The following is a 13,499-nucleotide window of genomic DNA, read 5'->3' as shown; positions in this document are numbered from 1 at the left end:
AAAATTGAAATGTCTCAAATAATTATCATAAACAAGTTTTGACAAATAATATATTCAGAATATACTATATATAAATATATATAATATAATAAAAGTTGTCTGGTATATAATCGGCTAAATGGGTCAATGCTATCGGGTATATTATAAATCTCAAACTCGTCTCAAACCCACGAAAATTTCAAAACTAATCCCAAACTTGTCCTAAACCCTAATGGGTCGGGTATTACCCGTCCCATTTGTGTCGGGTTTCAGGTTTACTACTCGGGTTTGGGTTTTTCATTGCCATCCCTAGTGGTGTTGGTACCATTTTTAGTGCCAAAGTCGCAGTAGATGGCGTTTGTTTTGGAGCTGGTTTGGGTGATGGTTTTGGGTACTGATGTGTGCGGTTCTTAGTTTCAGATGGGTGTGTTTGATGTAAAATTGGTTTTGGAGAAAATGGCTTGGTTGGGGATCGAGGAGAGATGGTAATGGCGGTTCAAGGCTGGGTGGTACATGGTCATTCATCTTGGAAACGTAACAATCAACTCACCAACAGAAGTGTGTGACCTTGACATCGAACCAAGCCTCAAATTTTGGTTACACCAACAGAAAGGAGAACGACTTGGTGAAAGAGCAACTAATACAACTATATAGATGACTAGTCTCCCAAGTACAACATAGAGAAGATACAATTGTTTGCGTGTTGCGTGTTTGAAACAACACGTTTTTGTTTTTTGGAACAACAACATAGAGAAGATACAAGAACACATTGAATTATAAACATCCCAAGCTGTTAATATCATCCAATAGCTATTTGAAATTTAAAGAAAACTTACAAATCTAACAAAACTATCATATAAAACTTCTAATATGTGCACACACTCACCAAATTTTGACACGTTACGTCTTACGAGCCATGTGGACATCAACAAACCCTCCTCTACTCTTCGCAACGCTTCCATTTTTTTTATCCTTAATGATTGCCTATGATCGATTGTGTGTGTATATGCCAGCCAAGTTCTAAACACTTGAGTGAATGACAGAGATAATATTAGACCATATACATTGAAATTAAAGCCAATTAGTTCATTCTGGGACCGTTACTCTCAAATCTTAATTCACATCTTCCATTATTGCTGTTCATTAACCATTGTTTCTACTTTCTCCACATGTATTTGCTTCTTAAAATGGTTGGCCATGGATTTACTTCATTTAGCATGTATATACTTCGATTTACTTTGTCACTTGCAACATTTTTAACATTTAAAAGGGTTTAGTTCTTCTCATTTATATTTTATTGCTGAATTCGTCCTATGTAGTGCTTGTAAATTCGTTTTAGATGTTACTAAATTAGCAAATATATTTTACTCGAATTAGAGTCGCATATCATTTATTAATGATATTTACGATTTGAGTATATTATTATATGCGATGTATCTCTACGAGTAGCGTGCGGGTGAGATTCCAAGTATCATATATGCGAAAGTAATTTGATTAAGTTATAGATAGTCAAGTAATTTATATTGCTCGTATCTTTATAATTGAAAAGTTTATTATACATTTTCGTGAACCTTTTTTTTTTTTTTGAATGATAGAATTTTTAATTTTTACCTTAGACACGGTCAGAACCAAACGCCCTGTATACAGTGGTACGCATATAATGTATATATGTGCGGGGCCCTCAGGGGACAAAAGTGAAATTGTATTAATTTTAAAGTTATTTTACTAATTTCGTGAAAATAACGCTTAAAAGTGGCGGAAGGTTAATCAGGCATCATGTGGCGGCGTTGATAGCCAAAAGACAAGGGTGCATTGCACTAATCGGGCCGATCGTTGAGTGTTATGTGCTTTATGTCATGGGTTGATGCAAAACTACTATTGAGTCGGGGGTCTCACAGGAAGCTAGTCTCTCTATTCCTACAGGGTAGAGGTAAGACTGTTTATATCTTACCCTCCTCAGACCCTACCATATATTTGCTATTGGTGGGATTACTGAGTACGATGATGATGATTGACAAGGTCAGAACCAAGAACCTCTTGGCGGTGATCAGACTCATTAACTTTTGATCTTACTGTATCGAAACGTCATAATAGGGAATCTAATTAACGATTAAATGTATTCTAATAAATTTATGCTAAATTATTAAGTACATAAACATAATTGCTTGCATTATGATTTACTATTTTACTAAATAGCACATTTAAATATTGGTTTCTCTTTTTATTTAGACCCCCCCCCCCCCCCGTTTTTTTTTCCGTAACCCTATATAACACCTCTCCATCCTTCATTTCTTCTCATTCAAAGTCATTAATCAATCTTTCCAAGAAACCTACAAAATATGTTAGCTTTTCAAAGAAAAATAACTTTTCTGAAGAGGTAGGTCCCAGCAGAGACCAGTTGGTCCTGCAAGACTCACCTTGAACAGGGACGTCTGCGCAAAGGCCATCTGCTCCCGCAGGATCCTACCATGCTCATAGAATCTTACGCGCAGTACGCAAGCTGTACACGCAGGGAAAGCCTCCCAATGGTGAAGTACCCCGCCTGTTCCCGCAGTTGCGGATACAAGCCATCAGGGAAGGCTACCCGCAGACAGCAGGGCTACACGCACAAGACACTAGCTACTTCAGCAGTCACGTGAAGGAATGAGCAAGGCGGGAACATCCCGCCCAAATGAGCCAGTCTGATTCTGAAAGATCTTTTGTACCATACCTACCAAGGTATGGATAGGACAGACGATCTGACCAGAACAGCCCATGAGCCAATCACAGGGTGACAGCTCACCGACAACAGTGCGAGGAGGAGCACCCTCTAGTACTGTTTGTCACTATTAGCCGCTGCCTACTCACCAACCCTTACTGTGGAGCATGCGCAGCCTACAGTTGGTGGAATAGTGTTACTGTTGGCCGTAACCTATTCACCAACCAGCATGGCCTGCGTACAATCCACAGTAAGTAGGACGTGCATAGTCTACAGTTGGTGGAATAGTGCGAGCCGACTTTGTTACTGTTGGCCGTAACCTACCCACCAACCAGTATGGCCTGTGCGCAATCCACTGTTGGTTGAACAGGAATACTATTCAGCCGGCTGTACCTTCTAGAAATCCTACCTTCGGCTATAAATACTCCAACATCTTGGAATGGTAAGATCATCTGCTATCCAGTTATCTAGCAATCTCTTAATATACACTTATATTCAGAGCAACCTAGTCTGATTCTCACGCCGGAGGGTGGTCACAAGGAGGAACCCCCCCCTTCTCAGTGACGAGCTTACGGTGTTTGTTTTGCAGGTCTCCTGAAGAACAGCCTTCTCAGCTAGACCTCATTCGTGGGAAACATTACTTAACCCCCAGATTATCTATAATCTGTACCGGGTCACTTAGTGTTCTTCATTGGCGCCATCCGTGCATAAAAGCTAGAACTATTTTAGTTTTCACAATCTCTGAAGAAATGGTTAACGTTACTCCGGTCCAAAGGCTGTAACTGACAAAGAAACCCCGGTAACCACCCCAGCAACTGGGGGGAACACCGGCGGTTATACATCCTTACGAACACTACCCCGACTACTCAAGCCGGGGCAAGTGGAGTAAATATTCCATTGGGGGTTCACCGATACCCAACTGGAAAAACGAACGAAGGTCCCTCGCAAACACTAGATCAAGTGAAGGCGTGGGCCGAAGCACGGCAAAGAGAATTCCAAGCCGAATTGGATGAACGCTTGCGTTCAGCTCAACAGGCTGACGAATTCACCAGTACTCGCCAACACCTCAATATGAGCAGTGACTGCGAGTACTCAGAAGACGAGTTGGAGTCTGATACCGACGCGAACCCTCGCCATAAGGCGAAAGGGAAGCGTAAGGACACGGACGTCCAACCAAAAAGGAATTTTGGGGAAGCTTTTAAACCAATCGCGGAGAGAAACCCGCGTGACTTCTCCAAAACCTTTAGACCAACTGCTACAAATGCAGGAAGGTCAAAATTCGCAAGAGACATTGTGGAGGCAATCGCCCCGAGAAGTGCCAAACAAATGTCAAACATTGGCACTTATGAGGTCTATCCGACCCAGACGACCATCTGAACAGGTTCATTGCGGGGGCTACCGTCAGCAACTGGACGGAACCCACGTGGTGCTACATGTTCCAGAGACTCTGGTCGGAGCAGCCAGGGCATGGTTCGATCGTTTTACCGATCCACCACATATATGACTGGGCGGACTTTCAGAACAAGTTCAGCCAGCACTTCAGCCAACAGAGGAAGTACACTGAAGAGCAGTGGACGATCCTCAACTGCGTGAGAGAGGAGGATGAATCTTTTCTAGACTTCATCACTCGCTTCAACTCCAAAAAGCTTAGTCTCGGCAACATAAGTGAGGATCTGGTTCGCGCCGCCTTCATCCAAGGCGCCGAATACCCAGAACTTATCCGCACGTTGACGGGTAAGGATGGCATGCCATCCACATGGGATGCCATCATGACGGCGGCAAAGCGCTTTGCCGAGACGGGAAAAGCAACTGGGAAGGGACCTTCCCCAGAGTACGCACCTCTACACGCAGAGGACAAGAGAGAACAATGTCCGGATCGCCCGGCAGAACAAAAAGAGGAGGCTAGGTATTTGGCAGTCAAGGTAAACTTTGACACCTCATCCAGCTCTCGCCCTCTTGTTGGCGGAAGGGACAACACACACCCTTCAAATCGAAAACACCGGTGGACGCCACTCACAAAGAGCGTCACGGAGATATTTGCCACGGAAAAATTGCCATGGCCCAAAGCCCCATCGATCCGGCAGAAACCTAATGCGGATCAAAGCAAATCCTGTGATTTCCACGGGACAAAGGGTCATGGTACTGAAGAGTGCACATCCTTGAAGGATATTATTGAAACATTTGTTAAGGATGGAAGGCTTGCACATCTCGTGGCATCGATCAGGAAGGGAGGAAGGAATGACAACCGGTACAGAGGTAACGGACGAAAGCCCGTCGACATCAGCATCAACATGGTTCATGGCAAGGTCAGAGGAAGAAAAAGACGGGTGATAGAACCATGCGCGTGGAAGGAAGCTGAGGTGCGCTTCCCGCGAGTGCCAGGAGGCCCCAGCAAAGAAGGCCCATCGTCATCAGAAGCCAGCTGGGGCACTACATCACCTCCCGCACTCTTGCTGACAACGGCGCTTCGTCGACAGTGATGTACAGGCAGTTCTTTGATAAGCTGGATGATGAAGACAAGGAACGCTTGGAAACGGTCTACGCTTCAATGAAGGGTTTGATGGCAGTACAGAAACACCCCTGGGTATCCTATCTTTCCCCGTTACTCTTACTGATGGGAATCATTCACGCACAGAAGACGTGGATTTTGTCGTGATGAAAAAGCCACACCACACATACGACATCCTATTCGGAAGAGATGGGATGGCAAGATTCAACGCCGTGGTATCTTCAGTCCACGGCATGATGGGATGGCCAACAGCTGAGGGTGTAGCAATGATCTCTGGCATTCCCTAGGTATGCATTGCATCTGTCTCATCTAAACCCAAACCGAAGAAGGCTAAACCAACCGTCACTGAACCGGAAAAATGGGCCTTCAATGGCAAATACCCCGACCAGGCCGTTACCATTGGACCAACAATTGTTGATCCCACCCGCACCTTACTCAAGCGCTTACTGCAGAAAAAACGCTGACATCTTTGCGTGGACACCAGCTGACATGACTGGTGTACCCCGAAGTAAGGCGGAGCATAAGCTCAAATGCGATCCGGCTGTTACGCCAATCGTACAAAAGCGCAGGGTAATGGGGCCTGAACAAACTAACGCGTGTAGAACCCAATTCAAGGAACTCCTTGACGCAGGGCATCGTACGCGTTAGTAGATATCAAACATGGGTTGCAAATCCCGTAATGGTACCGAAGAATGACAAACAATGGCGCATGTGCATAGATTTCAAAGATTTGAACAAAGCATGCCCAAAGATTGTTATCCGTTACCAGAAATTGATCTCAAAGTGGATTCGTTGGCGCCATTTCGCCTTAAATGCTTCTTGGATGCGTATAAGGGGTACCACCAATCCACATGGCCATTGATGACCAGGACAAAACCGCATTTCGGACGCCCGATGGTACATTTTGTTATAAAATGATGCATTCGGACTTAAGAATGCAGGGTCCACGTACCAACGACTAATGGACAAAGAGTTTCATGCCCAAATCGGGAGAAACTTGGAAGTCTATATGGATGATTTGGTCATCAAAAGCCTCGAGCCTGAGGCGATGTTGAAAGACATTGAAGAAACTTTCAACACGCTCCGAAAGATAAACATGAAGCTCAACCCGAGCAAGTGTTCATTTGGGATGAAGAAGGGAAGTTCTTGGGAGTCATTGTTACTAAAGATGGCTTTAGAGCGACCCTGAAAAGGTCGAAGCCAATTGTTAAAATGGAATCACCTACCACCATCAACAGGCTCAGACAACTGAATGGGCGACTAGTCGCACTTAATCGCTTCTTGGCAAACCATGCGGATAAGTCGTTTCCTTTCGTGTCAACACTGAGAAACTGCTTGAAGAAAACGCACTTCCGCTGGACACCAGAAGCGGAAGCAGCTTTTCAGGAGATTCGGTCACGCCTGATCGAACTCCCAACGCTTACAGCACCACAAGCGTGAGAGGAGTTAATCCTATACCTTTCCGCAACAGATAGAGCAACCGGGGCAGTCTTGCTAGTAGAACGAAAGGGCATCCAGATGCCAATCTATTAAGTTAGCCGTGTACTAACAGACGCAGAAACCCGGTACTCTACCCTCGAAAAATTGGTCTTAGCACTTATACACGCTTCACGCAGGTTAAGACGATATTTCCAGGGCCACCCAATCACCATTCTCACCAACTTCAAACTCTCAATGTTCTAGGCAAACCCGAATTATCGGACGTCTAGCCAAATGGGCAATTGAATTGGGAGAATATGCAATTAAGTACAAGCCAAGACCAGCCATTAAAAGGCCAGGTCTTGGCCGATTTTATTGCAGAAGTCCCCGTTTCGCGGGAAAAAGAGTGCCAGGAGGAGGCTCAACCCTCCCCAGCACAGGACGTCAATGATGTCTGGCGACTCTACACTGATGGAGCAGCCAGTAACGAGGGTTCAGGCGCAGGGTTAAAATTAACCAACCCAGCAGGCCAAGAATATACTTACGCTATTCGGCTGGACTTTCCAAGTACGAATAACGAAGCCGAATATGAAGCATTCTTGGCCGGTTTGAGAATTGCGCGTAAGATGGGAGTGAAAAACTTAGAAGCCCACGTGGATTCCATGCTGGTGGCCAACCAAATAATGGAACATACACGGCTGTGAATGACACCATGGCCCTGTACCTCGCCCAGGCAAAAACCCTTATGCGTGATTTTAGTGATTGTAAAGTCATACACGTCAAGCGCAGCGAAAACAAATCTGCGGATGCGTTAAGCAAGCTTGCATCACTAGCCTCACCCACTTGGGAAAGGACATCCTCATTGAACTCCTCGAGCACCATCAGTCCCGCACAAGGAAATTTGTGTCATCCAGAACAATACAGAAACATGGATGACACCAATAATAAATTACCTTGCAGCAGGAATACTACCAGAGTCAAAAACACAGGCAAGAAAACTACGCTGTAAAGCACTGAATTATCAACTCGTCAATGACATCCTTTACAGACGTAACTTTCTTGGCCCACTCTTGAGATGCGTGGACAACCAAGATGCCGACTACCTCCTAAGGGAAGTACACGAAGGCATCTGTGGGGTACACGCAGGCCCCCGCGCTGTTGTAGCCAAGCTTAAACAACGCGGGATACTTTTGGCCGGGGATGCATACGGATGCACTGGCATACATCAGAAAATGCAGGTCTTGCCAGCTTTACGCACCTAACACGCATCGCCCAAAAAAACGAACTGGTTCCAGTCACTTCTTCGTGGCCATTTCAGAAGTGGGCCATCGATGTGACAGGCCCATTTCCTACAGCAGCAGGAAATGTTCAGTTCCTAGTGGTAGCCATCGACTACTTCACCAAGTGGATAGAAGCAAAACCTTTAGCCCAAACAACCGCAAAGCATATCAAAAAATTTATTTGGGAATTTATAATTTGTCGTTTTGGACTTCCACAGAATTTGGTGAGCGATAACGGCACCAACTTTGCTGACAAGAAGCTACAACAGTGGCTGAAAGAACTTCAAATCACCCACACCTTTACCTCAGTGGCACACCCGCAAGGTAATGGTGAGGTGGAAAGAGCAAACAAGAGCATCGTCGAAGGCATCAAGAAAAGACTTTTGAAACACAGATCCGGCTGGGTGGACGAGCTTCCGCACGTCCTTTGGGCAAACAGAACGCTGAAGAAGGCCAGTACGGGGGAAACCCCGTTCAGCCTCACTTATGGCACGGAAGCCATGGTCCCGGTCGAAATTGGTCTACCCTCACCAAGGGTCTTGAGTCAGCCAGAAGACAATGATGCGGAAAGACGGTTGGATCTTATGCTAACCGAGGAACGCAGAGACTTAGCCGCAGTGCGTGAAGAGAATTACAAACGACAAATGCAAAAGTACTACAACACGCGGGTAAAACTCTGCAACTTCAAGGAAGGAGACTACATACTGCGTAACAACGAGGCTTCGAACCAAGAACGCCCAGGAAAGTTGGCCCCAGTCTGGGAAGGGCCATATGTTATCAAACAAGTTCTGGGAAAGGGCGCATACCGGCTCGAAAGGCTCGATGGCACTCCCATCCCAAGAACATGGAATGGAGCTCAATTACGCAAATGTTATATGTAGATCAATTCCAAAACTTGTAAAGAAAAGGCCAAGAGCCACTTCTAATGGAAATGATTCTCCTTTCATAATGTGTTTACCTTTATTCTTATGAACTCCCCACTGGTGCCGGTGTTTACCACATAAAGGGGGAGAAGTAAGTCGTTACGTGTGGAAGGCGGCAAAACCCGCATAAACACAACGTTAAAAATAAGGGAAACCTACACGCAGGTATGATGTAAGTTTAGCCATCCTTGTAAGTGCAAGTGACGGTCTTATCCGCACAATCACAAATAAGGAAGCAAAACTTTAAACTATCATTTACCACGTTCAAAGGTTATCCTAAAAAAAAAAAAAAAAAAAAAAAAAAAAAAAAAAAAAAAAACAAGGAAAAAAGGAAACCCTACACGCAGGTCAGGTATGGGTAAAGTTTAGCCATCCTACCAAGTTCAAGTGACGGTTCTATCCGCACAATCACGAAGGAGGAAGCGAAACTTTAACCCACTATCAACCACGTTCAAAGGTTAACTTATCCTAAATACTTAGAAATGAGGAAAACCTGCACGCAGGTCAGATAAAGGTTAAAGTTTAGCCATCCTACCAAGTGCAAGTGACGGTTCTACCCGCACAATCACGAAAGAGGAAGCGAAACTTTAACCCATCATCAACCACGTTCAAGAGGTTAACTTATTCTAGAACACTTGGAAAATTGCTAACTTAAACTAAGTATGCAAGTCATGAGTTTATAAAGCAAGGAATCCAAAGAAGGAAATAACAATCTTATACGCAAAAAGATTTATATTTCAATAATATATTACAAGAATGGCCGGGTTACTACCCGCCTAGAAGAGAATCTATACAAGTCTAAGCAATGGAAAGGGATCTTCGGGGTCAAGCTTCAGGGCCGCCTCCACTAGGACCCGCTCCGTCAGAAGAACGGGGTGGTTCGAGGAAAGCTTTGAGGACAGCTAACCCATCATCAGCAACAGCTACTTCATCCACCTTTTCCACCACTGGATGCGGGAAGGCGGCGTATTGGTTCAATGCTTGGTCGTAAATGGCTTCGGTATCCACATCGAACAAAGGGAAGTTGGAAGGCGGGACGCCTTTCTCAACAAACCCTAGACCAAGCATGAAGCCGGCCTTTTCCCCATCATCATGAGAAGCGTTGAGGGCTGCGGTCATAGCATCATCGTAGGAGGTCTCTGAAAAGACCCGACGCACAACCTACAAAGAAAAAAATACAAGTATTAGAACCTTTTCTTACAAAAGAAGTGCGTGAAGATAAATCTAAACATACCTGAGGCAACGCTTCTCGAAGAAGCCATTGGAGGGCAGCTTGAGCTTCGGTATAGGCGCGTTCGGCTTCGCTCTTGTTAAGGTTGGCAAGTAAAACTTCCTTAGCGGCAGCCTCTTCGACGCCCTTAAGCTTCCGCTCGGTTTGGTCAAGCACCCCCCTCTGGTCCAGGATTTCCTGGAGTTTCTTGGCATCTTCCATTGCCAAGGCATCATGAGCGCGTTGGAGAGCCTCTAATTTGCCTTTCAGCTCCTCATTCTCCAAACGCAGAGGCTCAGCAACGGCTTCAGCCTGGGCAGCCCTCTCGGTTGCGTTTCGCGCAGTTTCCCTGGCCAGCCGAAGCTGTTCATTCACAGCTTGGGCAGCCTTGGAACGGGCCTCGAGTCGCGCCTGAACTTCAACCTCGAGGGCCTTGAAGGCCTTCTCCTTGGCGGCGGCAGCTGCCGCCAGCTGTTGGTTCTCCTCCCGGAGAGCACGCGCTTCAGATACGTCTTTGGCGCGAGCTGCTTTCAACTTGTCGTTTTCACGACAAAGCAGCTCGATGCGCGGCTGCATCCGAGCCTGGAGAACCCGAAGCTCATTGGTTAGCCTACCCTCCTGGTAGCTAGCCATGGCTTCCCCCAACGCACCATGAGGAGCAGCGTGGCGAGCCCAGTCCACGCACTCCACAGGGGTACGAAGGGTTGTTCCTCGGCGTATGTTCCATCGTGGAACATACACTTCATTGGAATCCGACACTGCAAAAGAAACAAAGACAGTAAGGAAAAGATGATAAAAAAAAAAAGGGGAAAAACAAAGGAACCCTACGCACCTGTAGGGTCAATGACAGGCCGATATCCGCCAAACCCATCACCTGAACCTAAAGGAAATCCATCCAACAGGTCAGGCAGATGGGAAGGTGGCAAAGATCGGCGGGAAGCCCTGCGCGTACCTGATGGTCCGGCTGTCGGTGCCGGTGGCGCGGGCATGGTGGCAGCCGCCGTGGTCGCCGTCGTGGTCTCCGCCGCGGTCGCCGCCTCCTTAAAAGCAGCAGTAACCGCCGGTTCCGTGAAGGATGCTGTAAAAATCGCACTCACGGCCGGCGGTGACGTCATCTCGGCCGGAACAGTTGGCTCGACGGAACGAGCAACTGGACCAGCGGATGCAGGCGCAGGCGACTGGGTCGACGCCTCAGGAAGGCTGACCGAGCCTACCGTCATTGGCGAGGAGGTACTCCCCAGCGTTTCACCCCGGATTGCGTCAACATCCACGCCTGCACAAAGAAGAAAAGAAAATTATGAAGTGACAAATCTACAAAGGCATTATGATTATACTTACGGGTTTTCTTGACCCTGAACGTACGGACGGGCGGGGAGGAACCCGATGGAGCCGGCCTCTTGGTACCGGTCACCGTCGTCTTCGTTGGTTCTCCGGAGGTAACGGTCGTAGCCTCCGGAGCAGTGGTCTTCTCACCACCGGGCTTCCCCGCCACCTCTTCACTATCTGACTCCGTGTCAGATAGAACCACTGGATCAGCTGTGGAGGCCTTCTCCTTCCCCTTCACGCCGGCAGCAGTCTTCTTCTTCCGCACAAGGGGAGGACCATCTGCGGATTCCTCAGAAGAAGATAGGATGTAAGGATTTCCAACAGCGGGTACAGCATTGAGGGGTTCGGGATAAAATATCTCCTTACCTGGCCGCCGGTGGCTCAGGATCTCTTGGCCCGGCGGATAGACCTCCACAAACCTATCCGCCGTTTGCTCCAGGATGGGCAACTCATTGTCGTCCAGAGCACGAGTGCCCACCCGCACGGGACTGTCAGCTTCCCGCGGGAACAGGAGCGACTCCAAATTATTCCCCTCTGAAAGAAAAGAAAACAGTTAGAAAATAAACTAATATCAGCAAGAAAGACAAGACATACCATAAGGAATAGAGTTCAAACCGTATTCGAGAAGGATAGGAAACCGAGACGCATCCTTCCATACCCGGCTCATCCCAGCAGCACCATCCCGGACTCCGCAAACCGGTAAACCGGAGATTGGACCCGGGATATCTTCGCGAACCATTCCGCCTCCTGGTAGCTGGAAGCGTGAAGGCTCGGAAGCGCTTGACCCTTCTTGAACTTCATAGCAATGGGGATGGCGCGGGCAGAGATGTAGAAGAACTCTCGCTTCCACGATCGGAGACTGCGCTCGGTCACGCAGATCTTTAAACCCTTAATACGGGTTGTCAGGGTGTACCACCCTTGGACGCACCTCCAAGTATAGAAGGTCATCAGGCGGTCCACGTAGGGCTCAATACCCAGAATCCGGCACACCCACTCGAAGTGCCGGACCTTGGCAATCGCCATCGGATGCACCTCGGTCAGGTGCACCCCGTGCCTCTCCAGGACACGGTACATAAACTTTGTCAATGGGAACCTAAGGTTTCCATAAACAAAGAATGCAGCATATACCCCGATCTTGCCACTGGGGGCATCGTACACAGTCTGGTGAGATTCAGGAAACTCAGGCTCGAGAGACTCGAGCATGAACTTCCTGACGATGTACTGGTACTGATCGACAGGTAGAGCATACTGGCACTCGCCAGCAGTACTCCTATCGTCGGCTACAGCTTCAGCATCATGAGAAGACATTTTTGCAGAAAGAAGAGTGATTTCGGAAAATGCTTGCCTGAAAAAGGGAAGTATTTGCCGGAAATCACTAAGAAGAAGAAGAGAGGTGAAAGTGTGAATTGCAAATAACCCTCTCCCCCTTTATATAGTAATCGCAATTAATGCGGTGAATTTAATGCGGAGGAGAGAGAAATCGACAGTGCAATGAAACTATGACACGTGGCAAAAAGCAAGCTGGCAACAGCTGTTGAAAGGACGTGCCAGTAACTTCGCGGCCACGCGCCCGAAAAAACACGCCCACGCGCCTGAAAAAGCGACTGGAATGACCATGTTCTGTCACGTCACCATAACTTCCTGCACGTCCTGACACAGTCAGAAGAAACTGTCGCACGACGTTTCAGATGTTCGGATTGTTCTTATCCTTACCAACCTTTTGAATTTCAAAATTCAAAAAGATTCAAAAGTAAGCGGGGAAAACACCCCTTACCTTGGCAACCAAGTAACCATAAGACGGACGCGGGTACAGTGTTAAGGCAAAACCCTTCACATACCTTGCACCGGCAGGGAATTGAAGCCAAGAATACCCCGGCAACAAAGTAACTATAAGACGGGTGCGGGTGCAGTGTTAAGGCAAAACCCTTCACATACCTAGCACCCGCAGGGAATTGATGCCAGGGGCACCTTGAAAGTAAAGTAACCGTAAGACGAGCGCGGATACAGTGTTCAGGCAAAACCCTTCACGTACCTAGCGCTCCGCAGGGAATTGAAACCAAGAAGGATCTTCTGGGCAATGCTTGCGGAAACGGAAATAACATCCCCGCATAGCGGGAACGTCGAGAACTACATTGTTTGAGGCTCCAGGATGGAA

This window comes from Bidens hawaiensis, unplaced genomic scaffold (assembly GCF_021521415.1).
Source record: "Bidens hawaiensis isolate Kalapana, Puna unplaced genomic scaffold, B.hawaiensis_p1.1 tig00020342_1, whole genome shotgun sequence".
Classification (NCBI taxonomy): Eukaryota; Viridiplantae; Streptophyta; class Magnoliopsida; order Asterales; family Asteraceae; genus Bidens; species Bidens hawaiensis.
Note: the sequence above shows the minus strand (reverse complement) of the source record.